General features: G+C 41.9%; 1 protein-coding gene across 5 annotated transcripts in view; it reads right to left on the bottom strand.

Moving 5' to 3' along the window:
- Positions 1–22,364, bottom strand: part of adarb1b (adenosine deaminase RNA specific B1b) — a 122,057-nt gene that overhangs the window by 64,829 nt on the left and 34,864 nt on the right. For 3 of the 5 annotated variants that reach the window (XM_040027690.1, XM_040027691.1, XM_040027693.1), the window contains one exon: positions 10,191–10,240. The exons of the other annotated variants lie outside the window; for them this stretch is intronic. The gene's annotated coding sequence lies outside the window, so the exon portion shown is untranslated. The remainder of the gene's footprint in view (positions 1–10,190; positions 10,241–22,364) is intronic. 5 annotated transcript variants of the gene reach the window in all.

Consider the following 22,364-nt stretch of genomic DNA (forward strand, 5'->3'; position numbering starts at 1 on the left):
ACTCCTCTTATTTCAGTTCTTATATAATGGAGATCATTCCAGAAAAATGTGACAGCCAACTCGCCATGACGCAGTCATGTTGAAAGGGCCGAGTGCCGCAGGGAGAAAACAACATCACTACACATCACAAACGTTATTCACTCAATGGAGATAATGAAACACACACACACATGTTGGGTATTCATATCTTGTGGGGACGTCTAATTGACATAACGCGTTCCCTAGCCCTTTACCCAAACCCTAACCATGAAAATGAATGCCTAACCCTGACCGTGACCCTAAACCTAACCATAACCTGTCACTAAAACCACATTTTGAGTCTCAAAAATGCCTTCAAACTTGTGTGAACCAGGATTTTGGTCCCCATAAGGGCTGTTGGGCCCCACAAGTATAGTAAACTTCAAATTTGTGTCCCCACAAAGACATGAATACACGCTCACACACACACACACGCACCAAATGAATCTTTGCAAGTTACCGTATCTGAAGCACCTTTTGACCTGTAATTTATACACGTGCTTGTTTTTAATCAAAGCATGCAGTTTGTGATTATTCAGTATTTGAGTTGACTCGACTGCATTTGTTTTATCAGAACAAAAATACGCCCCATTTCAAGGTGTTACAACTTTGACATTCACTCTTTTCAAAGTTTTTCCAACAAAGACACTGTAAATGTTTCACAAATTGAAATGTCACGACCTGGCATTTAAGCTAGTTGATTAAAAAAAGAAAGAAAGAACATCAACAAATAACTTCACTCAATGGGAAATCTATTTTCAAACACTAGCATTGCTGAAGTACGCTTTGTTGCCTGTGTGAGAAAAGGAGAGAACGACAGTAAGGGACAGTGAATCATGTGGTTTGAGGCATGGTGTCAACATCACCCACCGAGAGCAATCTGCTGTGGTGTAAGGATGGGGCTTTCTCTGCCAGGATAAATCTTAGTTGGCTAAATCTGAATAAAATGATTTATTTTCTCTTATATTTTTAATATTTTTAAACCTGAAAACAAAAATCAAGATTTCAGACTACGCAGATTTGTAAAAGCTAAAATCATTAGCTTCACTACACTTTGTCGGTGTCTAAAATTAGCAAAATGTCAGCAAATCCTGAGATATTTTTAGCTGTGTGACATTTCAGAAGTCAGTTTGTGGCTTAATGATTCGTCTCTGTGTGTAGGTTACAGTTAAACGATGGCTACTGTTTCAGGTCCAGATGTGACAGTGGTGCTATTGGGGACCTGTCCCCGTCAAAGAGTCTGTGGGTGGAGAAGCTTGGTTTGTGGATAAGTTGTGAGCAGTTTATTTATGTGATATCAGAAGTGTTTTAAGTTTTCAGCGAATATGATTTAAATGCAAACAACAGAACTTGTGTATTCCCACATAAAACATCTTGTTTAAGTGCTATTTTAAAATCCCAAGAGCCACAACTCTTATCTCTGACTTAAATATTCAACAGTGTCTTGAAAAGCTATAGAACAGAGCCGCAGCGTTAAAGCCAGCAGCTATGTGTTTCATGGGTTACACAGAAAATGGTCAGTAAATTTACTCAGCTGTGGGTGAGTGTTATTTCTCTCATCTGGCAAATAACAAAAAAAAGAAAAGTTGGCTGTTTCCTGCCTATTCTTCTCACCCTCTGTAGATTTTAAGCAGAACCGTGGGAGGACTTCACAAACAAGCAACTGCATTATGTTATCTGATACCAGTTATATCAGAGCGATGCAAATCTGCGATTTTAAATCCTAAAAGACTTGCAGTTTAATATACAGACATAATTGCAGTTGTAATGTTGGCAAAAATAACACTTTTTCTCCTTCAGTTGGTAGGTTTTTGATATGATAAAGGCTACAACGATAATATTATTGTTTAGATAGCTTACAAGATGCAGACATACAGCTCTTGTGCCGTCACTACAGGACGTCGGTGATATAGCAGGGTTGACTGTAAGTATGTCATCATCGTTATCTATCTCAGACCTCGTGTCCATTTATCTACGCTTCCATGATTCCTGGCTACCACTGTTTACAGACTGATGGGTTTACTATGCGGTGGTAGGGAGTGCGTAGCTTGTTGAAAACCTGGAGTGTACAAAAACAGCTCATGCATGCACAATGTCTGGTGTACACTCCGTCTCTATTAATATTTGAAACCCCGCAGCTCCATCTCTTATCGCTCCGCTTCTCCCCTACCTCTGCTACCCTTAGAGCAGCTTCATACAATCCATCTGGTTTGTACTGACTGCACCCTCAGTGAGGCAGAGGGGGGGTACGCTGTGATTCATTTTAAGCAATCTCTGAATCTGGTTGCAAGACACTTTATGAAGTGCAACTCAGGCAGAATTTATATTCACCAAGTGCATGACTGTCATCCTGCAGCTAGGTATCCCAGGCTATCTGTATGTCTTATGCTGATTATGGTTAAAACGCCTTTCAAAACCAGTCGGGTAGTTGAAACGTCCGTCAGAAAACCAACAATAAAGCAGAGACTTAGAAAAGGTGTCCGTGTCAATCTCAAACATATCAAACAACAGAAAGTTGTTCATAATTTCCATTTTGATGTCTTAAGGCTGGGCTTCCCTGCTTTTTTCCTGCACCGATGTTTCTTCTGATGTTCATTAGTGTTTGAACTCACATACTGATCCTCCGGGGACTTCAGGGATAATGAGTCGAGTACAGGGTTTTTCCTGCACACGAGCATTTTATAGCCTTTTTTAATATTAAAACAGGTTTTACCAGAGGCGAACAAAAAAGCAGCAGCACTGTGACAACAGATATTTTTAATCAATGACAGCTACATTAAATTAAGAGACTCACTGCCTTTATTGTGTATGAGACAACCATGATATCCACAATCCAGTGTTAATTTTTAGGTTTAAGTAAATCCACACATCCACAAATAAATACAAGAATATACATATATACGTGCATCTCTTTAAACACAGTCTCTTTAAACCTGCAGTAATTATAGCTCGCCAATTAATCACTGACAGCTGTAATTATGCTAATTCTGAGGTGTAATCTGATCAAGGTGAGGAGGACCACACAACAGGCTCTCTGTCCTGCCGGACATGCTGGAGAAATTCAGTAATAACAGCAGCAGCAGCAGGACTGAGTGAAAACTGGTTAAGACCAAAACAATCTGATCTGATAAGCCACCACGCCGATTCGACTCGGTGTGGCGGCTGATTAGCGGGGCAAGCATTAGCATGTCGGCTCGGGGCCACTGTGGCACCTAAATGAGCCTCATTAATTTAAGAATGCATCTTTTCAGGAATGAAACACAAAGTAAGAACAATAGTTGGCCACCCACAGCACACCAGCGACAACAACAAGCACCTTTAAGAGCGCAAACCTCTGCCAAGGAGGTGTGAATTTGTGTATTTTTTTTGTTTTAACTGTTCACTGTCAACCTGACTTTTTGTTTTCCTTAACAACAAGTAATCAAGATGTTTGATTAAAAAAGGAGACGTAGCATAACTTGCAGATTTCAGTCTAACGTTAGCTACCAAGCTGATACTGAAATCCCCCAAAAACTGCAGCAGATGTTCTCAAAAACACAAAGATGGCTGTTTGTGTGTTAAGTGATGTGTTTCTGATTATGTTTTGTCGCGGATTGTTTATAATCCATCTCGCAGTGTCACAACGGAGCCAAACACGAGGCTGGTCGTGAAAATAATCTTCGCTTTCATATTTTACATCAATTAGATGTCAGTTTGAAGGTGAAGTGCTGACCACCACCCTTTGTTTTATCTCTGCAAACGTAATGCGATAGTCCCGAGTCTGTCAGCTGTGTAGTCTGTGCTCGTGGTGAGTGTGTTTGCTCGTGTTCTGTGATCACATTTGGATTTCTGTGCGCTATTTCCAAACATGTGTCTCTGCAGATCTGCGCACAGACATCCGAGGAGGGTTTTTCCATTTGAAATGATCTGAGAATTATGCTTAGAATGACAGATAACCAACGCAGACATGGGTGATGGATTTTTATTCCTGTGGGGGCGCTTCCATTAGTAACACTTTACGGTTTTATCTGCGAGTCTGTCGGTAATTATTGTGTAAATTGTCTGTCTGATCAAATGGGCTGATCCGAGGTACACTAATGTGTGATGCTTGCCAAGCTGGTGTTGTCTTCAGCAAGTCAATTTGTGGATGTATGTGCAAATGAATAAAGAAGCTCAATATACAGCTGGCACAAAGAAGCAATCCATATGGTTATATGACACTGAGGATGCATCATTTGCACAACAATTTAAGATAAAATATTAAATTTGTTTAATTACTCATTTGTTTTTTGGGGTTATTCCAGCCCATTTTCATCATTTCATTAATGAAATTCACTAAAACCTGCAACACAAACTGGCCTGTGGTTTCTGCACCCACATGCACTGGGTTATAGAATAAGACCAGTTCAAGTTCGTCATGAACAAGCAGGATTATTGTTGTGAAGAGATTCTACTACAGAAAATCTAAAAGGTGGATGCAGCTAACACCCATTAGTTTCCATTTGGAAGCTTCCATATGAGCCCTTTAGCTGTCTTGGTGTTTTGTGATGTGATCGTAAGAGTGACGAGTGGATCTTACTGTGAATCTGCACACTAGCCGGCTAACAACTGGTCAATCACAAGTCGTTAGCCAAAATCCATGAAACGGACTTGATCAGTATGACCTGAAATAGTTGACTGACAGAGCACCGCTTTCCCACAGACATGTGAGCACTTACAGTATCTCGTGACACTGATTCGTCTGCCATTTTGAATGCATGACAATCATGGTGACAATGTAGGATCAAATGAATAAGGCAGCAGTCACACAGGCTGCGCTGCGACCATCTGGCAACCACCGGAAAAAACGTGTATTACCCAAACAGTTGGCAAAAACCTTGTGATCGCTTTAGTCACTTGGATGAATGACGAAACATTTCTCCCTCTGAAAACAACGTCCAGATGAACACAATCGACCTTCTGGGATTTGGTCACTAGCATACTGGTGCGGTTGTAGTTTACAGACGTATCCACAAACATGATCCAGCGACTCTCTGAGGAGTTGTGAAACTGTAAAAAGTGCAACATGAACAGGAAGCAGATTCTCTTCGTGTTCCAGGTAAAAATGATGCTTTTTCAAACATGCTGGTGCAGCGCTGAGGCACAAGTTTTCCTCTGAAGGTGAACCTTCTACAATTCCTTTATACATGACACTTTCTAAAGTTTAGTTACTGCTCATTTAGCAGTTATAAATACTTGCTAACTACAAGCTAATTACAGGCAAATGTGGCAAAATGTTAATAACCAAAATAATCAATCTGAGACGTTTGGTGCAGAAACTTTTTTGCAACCCATTAGCAACTAGCCAGCAACCTCCAGGAACCCCTGCAGCCAGTCAGGAAATGCACATTTTCTGGTGGTTGTATCATATCTCCAATATGGCAAATAACTTTTGAGCAGAGTGCTCAAAACATGACATCACGTGACGAACTTTAATATGACAGGAAGCCCTATTCAGACATGAATGGCATAAATGTCTGAAGTAAAGTTTAAACAGTGAATGGCTGCAGAATTAAAGCACTTTGGAATCAGATGATTCTTTCTGATACACCTGTATATTATCCAAGGGGTTCTATTACATGCCACAAGTGTGGAGTCACATCTACAGTGACTATATTTACAATATGTCAGAACCAAATAATAATACCTACCTAATAATTTATCCAAGAGGTATACAGAGCTGCTGTTAAAGTGAAGATATGTAAACACAATCCCGCCATTGTAGCGATAAAAAGTTCAATCACGGTCTAACGCTCTGTCTGGCAGTTTGTGCGGTTTAAAACAGATGTCATTGAAACACTAAGCAGACTGAGTCTGCAGGATTGAATCTACACTATCAGCGACAGCAGCTGCTTATTGCAGATTTGTCTGAATGACTGCACTGTTTTCACATCTGGTCACTGCTTTCCAGCTTCCAAAACAAATGCGGGCTTTGATACCGGACGCTTCGCCGTCGGTCTGGTCAAAGGCGAGGATGGACGGGCAGACAAGTTCAATAACCAGTTACATGCTGGAAAAAAAGAAAAGCGACAAGCAGATTAACAGGGTGTCGGTAATAAGTGTGAAAAAAAGCAGCTCCAGATGCGTTCTTCACATATAAAGACGCGTTAATCAAAGCGATCCGGTGCTCTGAACCGCTCTGGCTGCTGGATCACACACAACATATGAGGCATCTGAAGTGAGACGAGCCAAAACACTGGAACATAATTCTATTAAGAAATAAGGCGATGTTTATTTTATGATACTTTACAATGCTGATGTTGATTTTCACACGGCACACTGTGCTCATCAGCAAAGCATCCTAATCAGCTGCTTTCCAAGAGCAACATCAGAGGGAAATGATTTATGAGGATGAGAATCTGAGATTAGAGGACAGATGATGGAAGGAACTTTGAGGCAGAAGCCAATTTTACACAATCACGTCTCCTCTCTACCAATAAAACTAATACTGTTCCAGCCAGGCTTTCACTTTGACCGAATAACTTGTTCCTTGTGTTTCTCTGGATTTGATTTTTTAGGTAGACACACTTGACAAGCTGCTACGAGTAAAGACATCGGCCCAAAGTACAGTACTGTGCAAGCATCTTGAGCCTCCCCTCATTTCTTTACGTTTTGCTTCCAAAGAAACAGATTTTTTTTTCCCAACGTGAGCTTGAGAAATTCATTTTGATTTATTTCACTGAATGCATGCAAAATACCAAAGATAAAGCCGTTTAAGAGGCAGCAAAGTGATTCCCAAAGAGCTATTAGCTGAAAATTTGACACTTCCCAGCAGGTTCGCAGTGTCCTAAAAAATGTTGATGAAACTGGATGAGTGGAGGATAAAAGCAGCAGATGAACAGTATTTGAAAGTCATGTCCTTAAGAAAAAGGAAAACATCCAGTAAGGACCTGAGAGGTGCACCTGTACCTTCAGCTGATCCATCTGCTGTTCACCGAAACCTCATCAGAAAAGGTCTCAGTAGAAGGATGGCTGTCAAGCAGGGAGAAAAGGCTGAAGTGTGTGAATATGAAAAGAAGAATTCAGAAGAGAGATATTACAGTGAACACATGCAGCCATCTGTAAAGTACGGTGAAAACTCTGACACGGTTTGGGGCAGCATTTCAGCCTGAGGTGCTGGAGATCAAAACGGATGAAAATATAAACACAGAGAAGTACCGTCAGAATCTACAAAGGGTTTGGCAGCAGATTCACTTTTCAGCACGACAATGATCCCAAATGCAGTAAAAGGACACCCGGATGGAAAAACACAGAGTGGGACACCATCAGTCATGGACTGGCCTCCCCAGAGCCCGGACCTCAGCCCTACTGAAGCAGTGTGTGACCAGAGAACAGAACAAAAGGCAGAAACATCCAGAGGAGAGCTCTGACTGTCCTTCACAGAGGCTGCAGGACTCTTCCTGAACATGCTTAAAGAAATGAGAGAAAGCTGCCTCAGAGACTCAGACTGTGCTAAAGAATAAAGGCGTTCATATCAAATATTGACTTTCAAGCTCGTTAGAATTTTACAAACAGTTTTTGCCAAACAAAAACAAAAGCAGGCCTGTTTGCAAATGTTTCAATAAACAGCTGCACGTTTTCTCATTTTTCTAGCCAAATATTTAAAATATTTGACTTTTTACATATTAAAAAAGATTTATTGTGGAAACATCGAACTTTGCTTCGATTCCTCAGGAAAAGTTTGATCTGTTTCCTGAGCAACGGAGACCACATCTGCTTTCGGCTTGTTACAGGGTTCCTGTAACTAAAACATGCGGTCATCTAATCTTCTGCATCTGGTCAGCGTCAGACTGGTCAGAAACACGTTGGACAGAAATATATGAGGTGACAGAGGAAGTTGCACAGAGAGATATTGACACAAAGATGCCATGTGACGTGAGACGAGCAGGTGGATGTTGGTTTCGGGAAAACAAACTGGAGTTTGGATCGCTTACACTGCAGCCGGCAGATGTGGTGAAGAATCATACTCGTAATTGGAGTCAGTCAAATCTGAATAAACAGAAACAATTTTCCTATTTTAGATTCAAAGTGACTTACCGGCCTGTTCCCAATTCCCTCCCTGATACATGGGTCGTGTAGCCCTCCAAATGTGCACTGCTGCATTGCTTACACATGTATAAAAACGGTGTACTTATGACACCTATGAAATATGTCTAGCCTAGTTCTTTTGGTCATAAAGATTCAATCATCTGAAGGAGTAACCTCGGCAGCACCAGCACAAAGTCTACAGCTGAGCTACCTTTTCTTCTTAAATCTGGTGCTTTGGTCGCTGTGCACATCGCCTGCTCGCTGAAAAATACTAAAAAAAATACAGAAATGCTGTCAAATGCTTTTTCACCCAGCAGCATCACATCACATCGTAGCTGGGTCAGTGTCAGCTATCTCGCCAACACCGCACTAAATATTCATTACTATAATGGCGGTGAGGCACAATACTGCTGGCTGTGTTTCCAATCACAGAAACTACGGGAATGTCACACACACACACACACACACACACACACACACACACAGAATAAGGCATTGGCTGGAAATTTAGCATTACAAATAATGGAAATTAACAGCAGGTCTGGCTTGCATGTCTGTATGGAAAGGGGCTGTTTTTTAATTAGAAGATGTAAGCAAACAAATATGTGCTTGTGTCGCCAAATGTGCATTGTGTGTCTGTATTCGTGTGTGTGCGTTTGGGGTCGATTCAGATGCGAATGCTTGTCGAGCCGTGAGGTAGATGTTTGCGGTTTAGGAGCGTCTGCTCAGCGGGAGCAGCAGATGACGAAGCCAGACATAGCTGGCCATGATGCTTCATGATTTTCTATACTTTTTTACGCCACCACCTTCACCCTGGGATAAATGAAACAGTCCTTAGGAAGTTCTCTGCAGGGTGCCTTCACCTGAGCCCCGCGGGGGCAGGCCTCATGTTGTGAACCGCGGCGATCAGAGTCTTTTCAAGATGGCCCTCTTCGCTTCCTGACAGTTCCTCCTCGCCGGGCAGCCAGCATGAAAATGAAGACTATTTAGGAGGCGCACAAGGAGGACGGTAAATGTCTCCTCTTGTCAATAGCACAGCCCAGGTCGGAGCTGTCCCTGGCTCTCAGAGATAACGTATCTATTCAACTTAAGATATCTTGCTTTAAAGACGTGCTCAACCATAAAATAGGCACCAGCAAGAGGCTTATACTGATTAAAACTGGGACAGCAGAGGCCAAGATATCCAAACCTCCAGGTACTAAGTGAAATCAAAATCCAGACTGTGCTGTACATAACATATAAAATATATCAAATAAGTGCCTGCATGCTTTCTAATGACCAGCAGGGGCGTTTTATTGCAAAAGTAAACCAATAAGTGTGTTCACTTGTTTTTATTGTAACAAAAATGAATAAATCAATAATAGTCATTATAAAAAAATACAAAATAACACTTAAAAATCGAAGCCAAGTTCTTTGAATGATGAGGAAAAAAACAACAACAGCTAAACATCGACCACTGACATGAGTCGGTGTCGTCTCGGTCGCCTAAAGACCCCAACAGTCAACGACGCTGATGACTTTTTAAAATTTGTTTTTACTGCACAGCTGCAACATATACACATATTTGCACGGCTTACAATGAATCAACCTGACGCAGAGGAGCAGGGCTTGTGACATTCAGCTGAAATGGGGGTAAATGGAGGAGATGTAGCAAAGGAAAGGGGGAAGAGTGCAGGATCCCCCGGTACTTGAGCAATTCTAAAAATAGAAACACTGGAGCAGATACACCGAATGGAAAAAAAAGACATGAAAAGGGGAAGAGAAACTGCGAATATCCACTGTGTTGTAAAGCTGAATACCAGGAGTGATGTGTGCTGGCATCATGCGCCGATATAACTGACACCGCTGTTTATGAACTCTGTCTCGTACCGAACACGAAGCCGCTTCATTTCTCACTGACAGGTAATGTTACCCCTCATTTGGCCACCATCACTGGAGGGACTCCAGCTTTGAACGAGTCCTGTAGTCAGCAGATGTCACCTTATATATAATACCGAACGTGTCTCGCATGTTCCAAACATATTTTTTTTCTTTTTGTTGACTAGATTGTCTCCACAATAGATGACGAGAGCGTAGCGGTACATTTCTACAACAAAGCACTAAAAAGCTTCTTTTGCTGAACTCACCGTTCTGCAGACAACTCTGAGGGACAGCAGCTATTTACCACACGCTGAACCTGAAGGAGAAAAAAGAAGATTATTAATAAAATGTGTGACATGTCAAAGGTCCTGGACACATTTCTGCTGCATCAGTCTCACACATATCTAAATAACTATTAAAAATACTGAGATATTACGGTGATGTTGTGTCCAGTTAAAACGAACAGCCCATTTCTCATCGTCGTGTTATGGACTATAGTGTCACGCACAGAGTGTATTACTTCTTAAAGAGAGCTGACGTGACTTCTTCTGAAGAGATGCTGGAAAATCATCCCGGAGCAGAAATGAAACAAATCAAGGTCAAGAATCTCTCCCGGCATCCAGCACAGTCACGGATCACCACGGCACGTGAAGAAACTGCCCGGCCACCATCCCTGACCCCGCCCCGGGCGGCTCGCTCGACTCTGACCAGCAGCGAGACGCAGCACAGCAGCAACGAACAAACAGTGGCAAGAAACACGCAACACATCCGAGGAGACTTGTAAACAGGGAGCAGATGCTGAGCCGTTGTCCAATCGCATTAGTAACTGTTAGAGACAGAGAGGTGTCCCGAAAACAACAGGCAGAGTCGACACTATAAAGGTTAGCATGGACTGAAAGTGAATGGCAGGCTTCTAAATGAATTAAAGTTACTCGTCTCACACTTCCCTGCAAACCTGTCCTTCAACAGTGACAAAGAGCGAAAAGAGCAAATGCCACAAAGTTTAAGAGTCAGTAACACATTTAACGCTGACACCAGGAAACGTGCATGAGGAATAATGCTCTCACACAAGTTCCATTAAATGTGTGTGTTAAGAGTAACACTGTGGCTGTTAACCCATAATCCACTTTATGAAATCACTGCAATATCATTTATACTTTACATAGTAGGGCTGCACGATTAATCGTTAGAAAATCGCGATCTCGATTCATACTTATGTGCGATCTCATTTCCAAATGACAACGATTTTTTAAAAAAAAAGAAAGAAAAAAGACGACGACGATTGTACCGCATTTTGATCCGGGACGTAATCTGCATGAAAACAAGCGCTCACTCTTCCTGCTCAACAAATGACAAGGGCGGAGCCTTATACCACGTGATACAGAAGCTGGCTGCTAAAAAAACAACGGAGAGCAGGTCAGGGATGACGAGAAAGTGACAGGAGAAAATCCGTCCCGGTCAACCACCCAAATATCAATAACGGGAACCTTATACAGCGCTTCCCTATACACGTCGAACTCCCGCAGGCACAAAGAAATTACGGAGGCTATCACTTATCACCTGACCAAAGATATGGCTCCCATCAACACTGTGAAAACGAGGGATTTAGGAAAATGATCAACACCCTAGACAAACGCTACACAGTGCCGTCCCGCAACTATTTTTCTATTGTTGCACTACCTGCTCTGTACACGCAGCGTCGAGCAACGGTGGAGACGGAATTTCAAGCAGTACAACATTTTGCGGCAACGACAAAACGTGAGACATTTGTTGTTTTATGTTTATTTATTGTTTTTATGTTCAGTCTCAACTGTTACGAAGTTGATGTGCAGTTAATAAGAGCAATAAATATTTATACTGGAAAAGAAAATCGTGATCTCAATTCTAAGCCAAAAAATCGTGATTCTCATTTTATGCAAAATCGTGCAGCCCTATTACATAGTATATAAATTTGAATAATTGTGAACTCTATAGTCAAAATTACCGGTTACAAATGCAAACCAGCATTTCTTTGTAGCTGGAGCTTCACATTATGAGCATTCATTATAGTCAAATAATGAAGCAGTCGCAGGTACATCAAAATGTTTGTCACCGACTTCGTGTTTTTAATGTGTCTTTAAAACAAGACAGCCGTCATTTTTGCATTTTTTGACAGCAGATCAGTTTGAAATATCGCACAAGTGATGGAAGAAGAAGGAGCAGTCTAAGTTAGCTACTAGTGACAATCTGCACATCAGGCTAAACAACTTTCACTGCACACTGTTTGCAGACTAACACCATGTGCATGTGCAGGACCAGACAGCAGCTGCTCAGAGGCTGACGGGACACACCAATTATTAGTTTGTTCCGGTATCCCCAAATTTCTCTGACCTGATGGAATAAAATATATTTGCTGTCACCAGCAAACCTATGTTTACTTATTGTCAAATCAATAACACCCAACAAACCAGTTACACAATGAAACATGAACTATTAGCTGTGCATTTAAAAAAGACTAGCTGGGTCTGTATTGTGGACCACGTGGTATCTGCTGGGCATACGTGCAACTCAGTCTATGTGTGTCATACTCATATCTGTATTCAACACAGTCGCCAGGATGCATTAAATCTCTCTGAGCTTCCTCAAGGAGCCATCTTCCTCCAAATTACACTCAGTTTCCTCACAGTTAGGTTCTGTGCACCACCACAGACTTCCTTAGTTCAAGAGCTAGAACAAAAGCATAGCATTAGCTGTTTAGGAACTGCAGCATTTTTTATACACGCCCTCGTTTTCAGAAGCTCAAAAGTAATGGGACAAACTACTTTTATATACTCGGATGAAAATCCTTTGCAGACAATGACTGCCTGAGGTTTAAAACCCATGGAAATCATCAAATGCTGTGTTTCCTCCCCTGAGATGCTCTGCCAGGCCTTTACTGCCGCCTTCAGTTGCTGCTTGTTTGTGGGTGTTTTTGTGGGTCTTTGTGCTTTTACTTTTTGTCTTCAGTAACTGAAAAGCCTGCTCTGTTGGGTTGAGATCAGGTGAATGATTTGGTCACTGAAGATTCTCCCTTGAGAAACTCCTCAGTTTTGTAGCATTTGGATGAATCTGTGCAGAGACTACAGCCTCGTAAGTAACGTTTACAGGGAGTGCAGAATTATTAGGCAAGTTGTATTTTTGAGGAATAATTTTATTATTGAACAACAACCATGTTCTCAATGAACCCAAAAAACTCATTAATATCAAAGCTGAATGTTTTCGGAAGTAGTTTTTAGTTTGTTTTTAGTTTTAGCTATTTTAGGGGGATATCTGTGTGTGCAGGTGACTATTACTGTGCAGAATTATTAGGCAACTTAACAAAAAACAAATATATACCCATTTCAATTATTTATTTTTACCAGTGACACCAATATAACATCTCCACATTCACAAATATACATTTCTGACATTCAAAAACAAAACAAAAACAAATCAGCGACCAATATAGCCACCTTTCTTTGCAAGGACACTCAAAAGCCTGCCATCCATGGATTCTGTCAGTGTTTTGATCTGTTCACCATCAACATTGCGTGCAGCAGCAACCACAGCCTCCCAGACACTGTTCAGAGAGGTGTACTGTTTTCCCTCCTTGTAAATCTCACATTTGATGATGGACCACAGGTTCTCAATGGGGTTCAGATCAGGTGAACAAGGAGGCCATGTCATTAGTTTTTCTTCTTTTATACCCTTTCTTGCCAGCCACGCTGTGGAGTACTTGGACGCGTGTGATGGAGCATTGTCCTGCATGAAAATCATGTTTTTCTTGAAGGATGCAGACTTCTTCCTGTACCACTGCTTGAAGAAGGTGTCTTCCAGAAACTGGCAGTAGGACTGGGAGTTGAGCTTGACTCCATCCTCAACCCGAAAAGGCCCCACAAGCTCATCTTTGATGATACCAGCCCAAACCAGTACTCCACCTCCACCTTGCTGGCGTCTGAGTCGGACTGGAGCTCTCTGCCCTTTACCAATCCAGCCACGGGCCCATCCATCTGGCCCATCAAGACTCACTCTCATGTCATCAGTCCATAAAACCTTAGAAAAACCAGTCTTGAGATATTTCTTGGCCCAGTCTTGACGTTTCAGCTTGTGTGTCTTGTTCAGTGGTGGTCGTCTTTCAGCCTTTCTTACCTTGGCCATGTCTCTGAGTATTGCACACCTTGTGCTTTTGGGCACTCCAGTGATGTTGCAGCTCTGAAATATGGCCAAACTGGTGGCAAGTGGCATCTTGGCAGCTGCACGCTTGACTTTTCTCAGTTCATGGGCAGTTATTTTGTGCCTTGATTTCTACACAAGCTTCTTGCGACCCTGTTGACTATTTTGAATGAAACGCTTGATTGTTCGATGATCACGCTTCAGAAGCTTTGCAATTTTGAGACTGCTGCATCCCTCTGCAAGATATCTCACTATTTTTGACTTTTCTGAGCCTGTCAAGTCCTTCTTTTGACCCATTTTGCCAAAGGAAAGGATGTTGCCTAATAATTATGCACACCTGATATAGGGTGTTGATGTCATTAGACCACACCCCTTCTCATTACAGAGATGCACATCACCTAATATGCTTAATTGGTAGTAGGCTTTCTAGCCTATACAGCTTGGAGTAAGACAACATGCATGAAGAGGATGATGTGGACAAAATACTCATTTGCCTAATAATTCTGCACTCCCTGTATTTACGAAGGGCCTGACACAGACCAGTGGTCACATTAAATAATATTAAATGCCATTAAAACAGCACATAAACAAGTTAAAATACAGAATAAATTAGACCAGTAAAATTATCAACAAAAAGGTTTTGGATCCAGAGAGTTCGCTGTAACTGTAACACCCATCTTCAATCCGTGTACACTTTAGTATTCATCCCGCTGCTCCAATCACCAGTCACATCATCAATAAACATGTGGTGTCCCGGTTCCGCTGCAAAGCCGTGCATGACCATGCTGTAACATTTCCTTCACCGTATTTGATGGATAATGTGTTAAGCTTTGGATCAGGAGCTTTTCCACCCCACAAACTGCAGAACTTTCTATCTAGGAGAAAACATGCGATCAACAAAAAATATGTCTTACATATTTAATTCTCCTTTTCACACACCTCGTGAAATATTGGGTTGACGCTCAAGTCCCTGAAGGTCAGTGAAATACATTCTTCTCTATCACGAAATCAAACACCACGCCATTCTATGTCATGCCTATTCAATACACCCTGAATCAAATACTCCTCGTGCTCTCCATATTTCCAAAAACACGTCTAACTTCTATCTGGTCCTCAGGACCCCGTATTGATTTATCCTAAGTAAAGCTGACTGTTACAAATGAATGGCCTCGGCAGAATTTAGTGATCCCAAAACGTCAATACATGAGTAATGTCTGGGACACCGTCGCATTGCATTGACTAGTATTACCCACCATGTACACTCCATCCTTGGTTTCGTGCAATACAAATACAGTAAAATGCACAGTAAGAAAAAACAAACACTGCATATCAAACTGGAGAATCTACGAAGTGTGTGTATAACAGCTTTGGTTTCTTTTTGTTAACACAGTGTAAGATTTGTTACATAAGCTGTGAGTCACCTTGTGTTTCCTCCCTCTTGTGTCTTATGACCGAGTATCACAGCAGAGGAGGAGCAGAGGCTACACTAGCCATCGTGCCGCCTAGTCTCTCAGGGGGCGAGTGTATGCTACCGCTAATTTAGCAGCAGCAAATGCATCAATTTGAGTTTAAGAATATTCAGCTCCTGCTACTATCTGCTCTGGGGATTCTGCCTTGCCTCCTCCGCTAACTATCATGAGCAGAAGAGGAAAAAAAGATGTGAGGGTCATGGTGACAGCACAGAGAACGCTGCTGGCTCTTGAACTGTGAGAATGTCTGAAATGAAACAATGCTTTAAGAAAGTGAAATCTCACAGAAATGGAGGGTGATAACTTGAAATGACCCCTTCTCCCCACTAGCAGAAGCAAAGATGTGCAGCTAGGTCTCCAACAAACACGGCTCCCGATTCAGTGTTTTTTCTCTCTTCCTTGCATAGACTCTGCACTCTTAGTGATTACAGCTGTACTTTCCACATGAGCAGCCAGAAACAGAGGCAGATGTTACTCGAGATAAACCAAAGACAGGAACTGGTATGCAATTTAACGTTAACGAATCACGGACGACATCGGCAGGTTGCTGATTCCTAAATGCGTTTTACATATCGTACGGCTTAATTTGTGAAACAAACAAAGGCTTTTCAAGTGCCAACTGCTGTTAATGAAGCCTTCTGTACGCTAATCCAAACTTTGAACACAGTCCAATTAACCCCGATTCCACACTGAGAAAAAGTTCACTTGTATTTTAACATCACATTTACCAGAGGGCAAGACGCTCAAATCGGTGCTCAGTGATCTGTTTCTGCCTTTCAGTTAGAGAAGAGAGAGTCGCTGCTATGCACGAGAAAAGTGTAATAATATAATATTAATTCATCAGCGGGTTCACTAGTCATTTTAAAAACATTTGCATTCTCACTTCAGACCAAATTGCAACCTCTGGGGCTGAAAAATGAAGCCAAAGATTAAGTGCCAGAAACTGCAGCTCCTCGAAGCGAATCAATCCCCACAGAGACCCGAGTTCAAATCCCCAACTTGACAGCAGAAATAAACATGTTTGCAGACTGGTACGAAAACTGCTTTGGTTGTCAACACAGTAGCTAACTGAGGGGATGCTTTGCCGTGATGTCTACAGTTTCCGAGCATACTCTGGATTGACATAAATGCCACGTGTGTCTTATGTTTATTAGCCACGTGGACTGATTGGAATTCCAGAAACCACCAATAACTCCACGACACCGCTATCTTACAGCACCAACACATAAACGCCATTCATGCTTAAGATTGGTTGTTTATTTTATTCCATTGCACTCGCACTCCATTACATAATCCAACTACGGAAAACACCCCACCCGTGCAACCCTTTCCCAACAGCGTCAGCGAGCGAGCTGTGAAGCAGCCTCCAGTTTCGATCATTGATGAGGAACAATGGAAGTTGGGAAACGTCTTTTAATTACATAACCTCTCTCTTTGACCTCCGTGTGACATTTACTACCCACGATTCAGAAGTATCTGTAAGAGTTGGGTGGAAGCAGGTCAAAGTGACATAGTGGATAATGCTATGTAGGTGATAGATGACTGCAGCAAACTTCAGCGCGCTTCAGCATCATTATGCAGATGGTGTGACAGCCGACGGTTTTTTGAGGCTGTTTGCTGCCAAAAAGCCTTCACTTTTAAAGCTGAAGTCAGGGATTAGGATGAAAGTCACATACGAGGGAAGTGTGTGAGGGAGGAGTGAATGACTCACTCTCAAATACTCCAAATGCTGCTGCAAAGGTATCTTTGGGGAATTAGCATCTTGTCTCTCCTGTGGAGCTGCTCAGCGGACCATCGCAGATGGCTTTAAATGTTAGTTGCTGAGTCCGTGTGAAGGTGGGTATACTCGGTCAGCAAATCCACCCCGGTTAATAAATTATTTTAAGCTACGTGCAGCAGCATAAACCTTTCCACCCTTTGAATTAAAGAGGTGATCAAAGCTGCCCTGCTAATGTCAAAATATGACATGAAGAAACAACTGATGCAACACAGGGTTTCATATTTGACACATCAAGTCGAGTGTCACAATGAAATAAAGAGCAACAAAGCACAGAGTCGAATCTTCCTTTTACAAAAATAAACTTCATGTCTTCCTAAAAACAGAACCAGTGTGTCCAAAGCTCTCCAGTGCCTATCTTATTTCCTTGTCCCGCCCAAGTCTCTGCCCACATCCTTTCTTTTCCCCCAACCATCTGTTTTTCTTGCTTGCTCAGAGAAAAAATGCCTTTTTTGACACCTCTGACAGCTTTGTGCATCTTGCCAGCATTCAAAGCGCCAAAACATCTCAGCCTAAACCCCACAAGACGCTACAGCAGGTTCAGTTTCGACTGATTCTCAGCAAAAAGTAAAGAAATAGTAATTAAGCCCAAAACTCAAACAAATTCTTTAAATATTACTAATGCAAATAAAGTCAGCATCTGAGGATTACATAAACAAATTCATTAACTGATAAGGAAGTAAAACCATCCAATTCTATGAACACCATAAATGAATCTCATTTCACTTAATCAAAATCAAACAGGCGATCTGTCAACGCACAGCTAACTGATCTGACCGCTGCATTTCCCCATCTCTGACTCAACCATTTCACCAAGGGGTATACCACAAAATAAATGAGACACTCTTGACATTTCAACAGAGGACAAAAATACAAATACTTCATAAATAATAGTCACCTCATCAAGAGAAATTATGCCTGAGAGCCACTTTTACATAACCCAGCGTGGCACGGCTTACGCACAATGTACTGTAGCAATGTGCAGACACACCATCAGTCTGATTAACCCTTTGGCTTATAATGTAAATTATTCAGAGCCACACATTAGAATGGAAGCAACGCGCTGTTGTACTAAAAGAGGTCAGTGTTGTTTGACTGAGCACATTACTTACATTTTGACCTGCGGCGTCTCCGACAGCAACAGTGATTGCGCGTGTTTGCATCCATATATGTTTTACACATATTAGCTGCTCAAGGCATTAACAAAATGTATGTAATCTGCTCTTAGCTCTTCATCTGGACATCAGTAGTTAGTTATGCACAGTGACTTTAGCCCTGTAGTCATTTCAGAGTGTTTAAGCCTTAATTCTGTTACACTGTAAGCAGTTGGTATGAACACGTAGTAACTCAAATTTACAATAAAAAAATAAGAGTCCTATAATCTGCCATAGTGTAATACATCCAAATTAATTTGAAGATATCTTTATGAAGGTGAATATGCGGAATTTTCAGGCAAAGGATAAGATTTCTGGTACCTGGAGCTTTCTGGTTTATTCTGTTGTAGCAGTGTTGGCCAATCATATTGGGGCCTGCTTTGATTGCATGCAGGTAAATCATCCATGTGGACAGGAAAAAAGGGATTGCATCTGCAGAAATGGAATCTCACATCAACTACTGTCTAATAGTGATTTAGCTTTTATTTGCTCTTCAAAATTTATCTGCACTCGTACTAATCTCCAGACGCAACAGGAAGTCCTGGCCTGGATATGTGCTGACTGTACTGGAAACCCAAAAGCACTGTCCCCAAAGGCTAAGTCAGCAGATCAGAGGATGGACTGTTTCAGAAGAAATTATTATTATTATTATTTTTGTGCTTTAGGTGTCGCGGTCAGATCAGTCAGGTTAATATAATGGCAACATTCAGAAGAAGCCAGCCATGTCAGTGATCACCAGAACCTATGGCCGCAGCATCTTTTTTACCATTTCGAAGCATCAGTGTCACAGGGCTCTTACAGATGGCGAGAATAGCAGCTCCACAACAGCTACAAAGGTCTCTGAATCGCAAACAGGGCCCGCCACGTGACTCTAACACTGTAGGAACCAGTGCAGGATGAGAAAGGAGAGCTCTGGATCATTAAGAACAGTTCCCATAGGAAAGTACAACTTTTCCAGCTAGACATCATCCTCAGATTCACCTCTGCTAAGACAGCGATCACGGACTATTCTGTGTGAGGAGGGAAAGGAGACTGCCCGAGTGAAGAAGGAGTCGCACACAAAGCTTGCAAATGTACCGAAGGACAGTAAGGGCAATCATCCATCATATGGAAGTCAGCTGAAAGGCTTCAGGAGACCATTAACTCCGCATTTCCTAAAGTACCTAGGAATCCCTGGCTTCAGGCTCAGAAAGGTGCTTAAGGCTGTGGCAGATGAGGCAGAAGAAGGAAGCTTCTGGCACTGGTACAGAAGGAAGGACAGGACACAGAGGTAAATACAAGAGCCCTACAGTCTGTAGTGAGGAAACATGCCGAGAACTGTTCCACCACCTTGGGCTGTTCAGAGATGAAAGGAGTGAAATACAGGTTGACGGGTGGGCTCCTGGCTGACTACTGTACATCACACAGCAAAACCTAGTAACTGGCTAACCTGTAGGGTTCTTTTGTTTTGTTTTTTTGTTACTCAGACCAAATAGTTCCATTTAGCTGCTTGGTACTACAGAGTTTTGACCTCAGTACATAATAATGAAGTATTTCCACTATAAAACCTACAGTTTCCATAAAGCTGCGATGACTTTGAAGTTTGGCTGGCGTGTGAGTGCGGTGAACAAACCGCTTTGCTTGACATACAGCTTTATGGGGAGTAAAACCCACATCAGTCCACTATGCAGTTAAGCTGATGAGAGACAACAGAGACAGTGCTGGTCAGCGGTGAAGCCGAAGCCCAAAACATCTTGCAACAGCCTGTTTATGCATCTCTGCCACAAAAATCAACAGCTTCTGTGAGGTCCAGTTTGACTTGGATTCTTACAGACTCCTGCATGTTGGAGCTCTTCCCATCAAATGCTTTTGAGCTAAATACCACAGCAACACCCCATTACACTCGCTGCTCGTTTAAAACTTTCACTGTGAGATTTAACTCAAATGTGTTCTGACTGGAAGTCAACAAGTTTCTGATTAGCATGGTGTACACCTGGCATACACCACAGATGGGTTGAGTTAGCCAGCATCCTCTGTGGCCTGCAGGGTTTAGCGCTCGCTCTTCCTGTGCTCGTGCCACATGTAAACACACACAAACAAGGTCCTGAACCAAATCAAGTGCAAATCACACCAGTCACCTGATGGAATTATGACTCTGTCTGGCAATATGTTAAGTCTACAGGTCAGAAACTTAACATTTATGTAACATTAAGAATGACTTACTGACTCACTAATCTTTTTAAAGTCTTTCCTCCAAAAAGAAAACATCTGATTACCTCCCCCAAGTTCTGTCACAAAGACGTGGTTTGGTGACCATTAGAACCGTTTCTGGCTTTTTCCAAAGGCAGGTGCATCAGCAGAGACCACCCTCACTAACTTCAGAAACCAGCCCAAATCTAGTCATTTTGTTCTATAAGCAGGCCTGAAATATGACAGAATATATAATCGTAATCCAAGCTGCAAAGAGTTAAAGCGTGCACAATACCAACATGTAAAATGTTCAAGGGCCAACACCCCTTTAAAGGGCTTTTATTTGGACACATTTTCCTTCAGAGTCATCATTTTTTCCAGAGGACACAACTCCCAGAACATAATATCACTCTGACAACCCATCAAAAAGTGTTCACAATGATATGTGGCAGCAGTGGACCGACTACCTCGGGATGGATGCTTGCTGAGTATACTCTGTGCAGAACAGGTGAGCTAACCTAAAAAAATGAAGTCAACAAGATGCTATCCAAAGTGGGGGTGGAAACCGTTCCCCTGAGTTTTCATAAAAAGAAAAGGTATGAGGAGAGACTTATCGTAAGCAGTAAGCGCTCCATGCAGGAGAATGCGGTAAATAAGACTTGCATAATGCATTCAAGCTGTAAAAATAATTAGTCTCTTTATTTTCTTTCTGCAATACTTTCTCGCCGAGCGCACCTACTGCCTGCTTTTGCACAATTCTACACAAATCCATGAAATGAGGAATATGTTTAAGCAACCGAGTGCAGGAATTATTGATGTCATACAGTGTGAAGATCTGAGCGCATCTACGGCTGTGAACACGACCTCAACATCATGCAGAAATTCTATTTTTACTCCCCCCCACACATACATCAACTTGAATGAGACGGGAAGTTATTTTCATTGTACTAAATTGCAAATGCACAGCAACAACGTTTCTGTAGATGTTTAACTTCCAGCTTCAGCTGGAATTGAAGGATTTACCAAAGTTATAGGAAAGCATAAATGTTAATAAGCAGGGGGCCTAGTTCGGGGTGGGCTCTCCCATCAGACGAGACAACTTGATAAGATGTAGACAGAAAATCTGTTGGGGAAAAAAAATCTTTTCACGATGGAAACTATTCCCCAAACAAGATCTGAGTACAGATGTGTGACGTTTCAAGGAAAACCTAAAGCAAACCCTGTTCCACGAAACGGCACGATAGCGACAATCCATTCACCACATCAATCCGACCCTCAATTGGAAAATTCCAGTCAACACTGGTGCAGCACACTCACAACAGAGTGTAAATTAGTGGTTCTCAAACTGGGGTATGGTTCCCCCTGAGGGGATGCACAGCCGTTGAAGGGAGGGTATACACGTTAGGGTGAGATGATTCATAAAGAAATGAATCAAACAAACCCATTCAGACACGCAATGCCATCAAGACTTTGGAAAACTGGATTTAGATATAAATTTGTTAATGGATAATAAAATTTTAGTCTCCACCTGCTAATACATGACTATTTTACGTACAGTGGATGGCGTTGGAATGGAGCTGATTATAGCCACTTTAAGTCAAACCTAATTAAACCTTTATTAGAATAAAACCTTAATGTCTTATTGTGGATTTAACTGTTGCAAACCAACTGAATGATTATTCTGATTATAAAATGTTTGTT

This window comes from Simochromis diagramma, unplaced genomic scaffold (assembly GCF_900408965.1).
Source record: "Simochromis diagramma unplaced genomic scaffold, fSimDia1.1 OVJJ01000343.1, whole genome shotgun sequence".
Lineage (NCBI taxonomy): Eukaryota > Metazoa > Chordata > Actinopteri > Cichliformes > Cichlidae > Simochromis > Simochromis diagramma.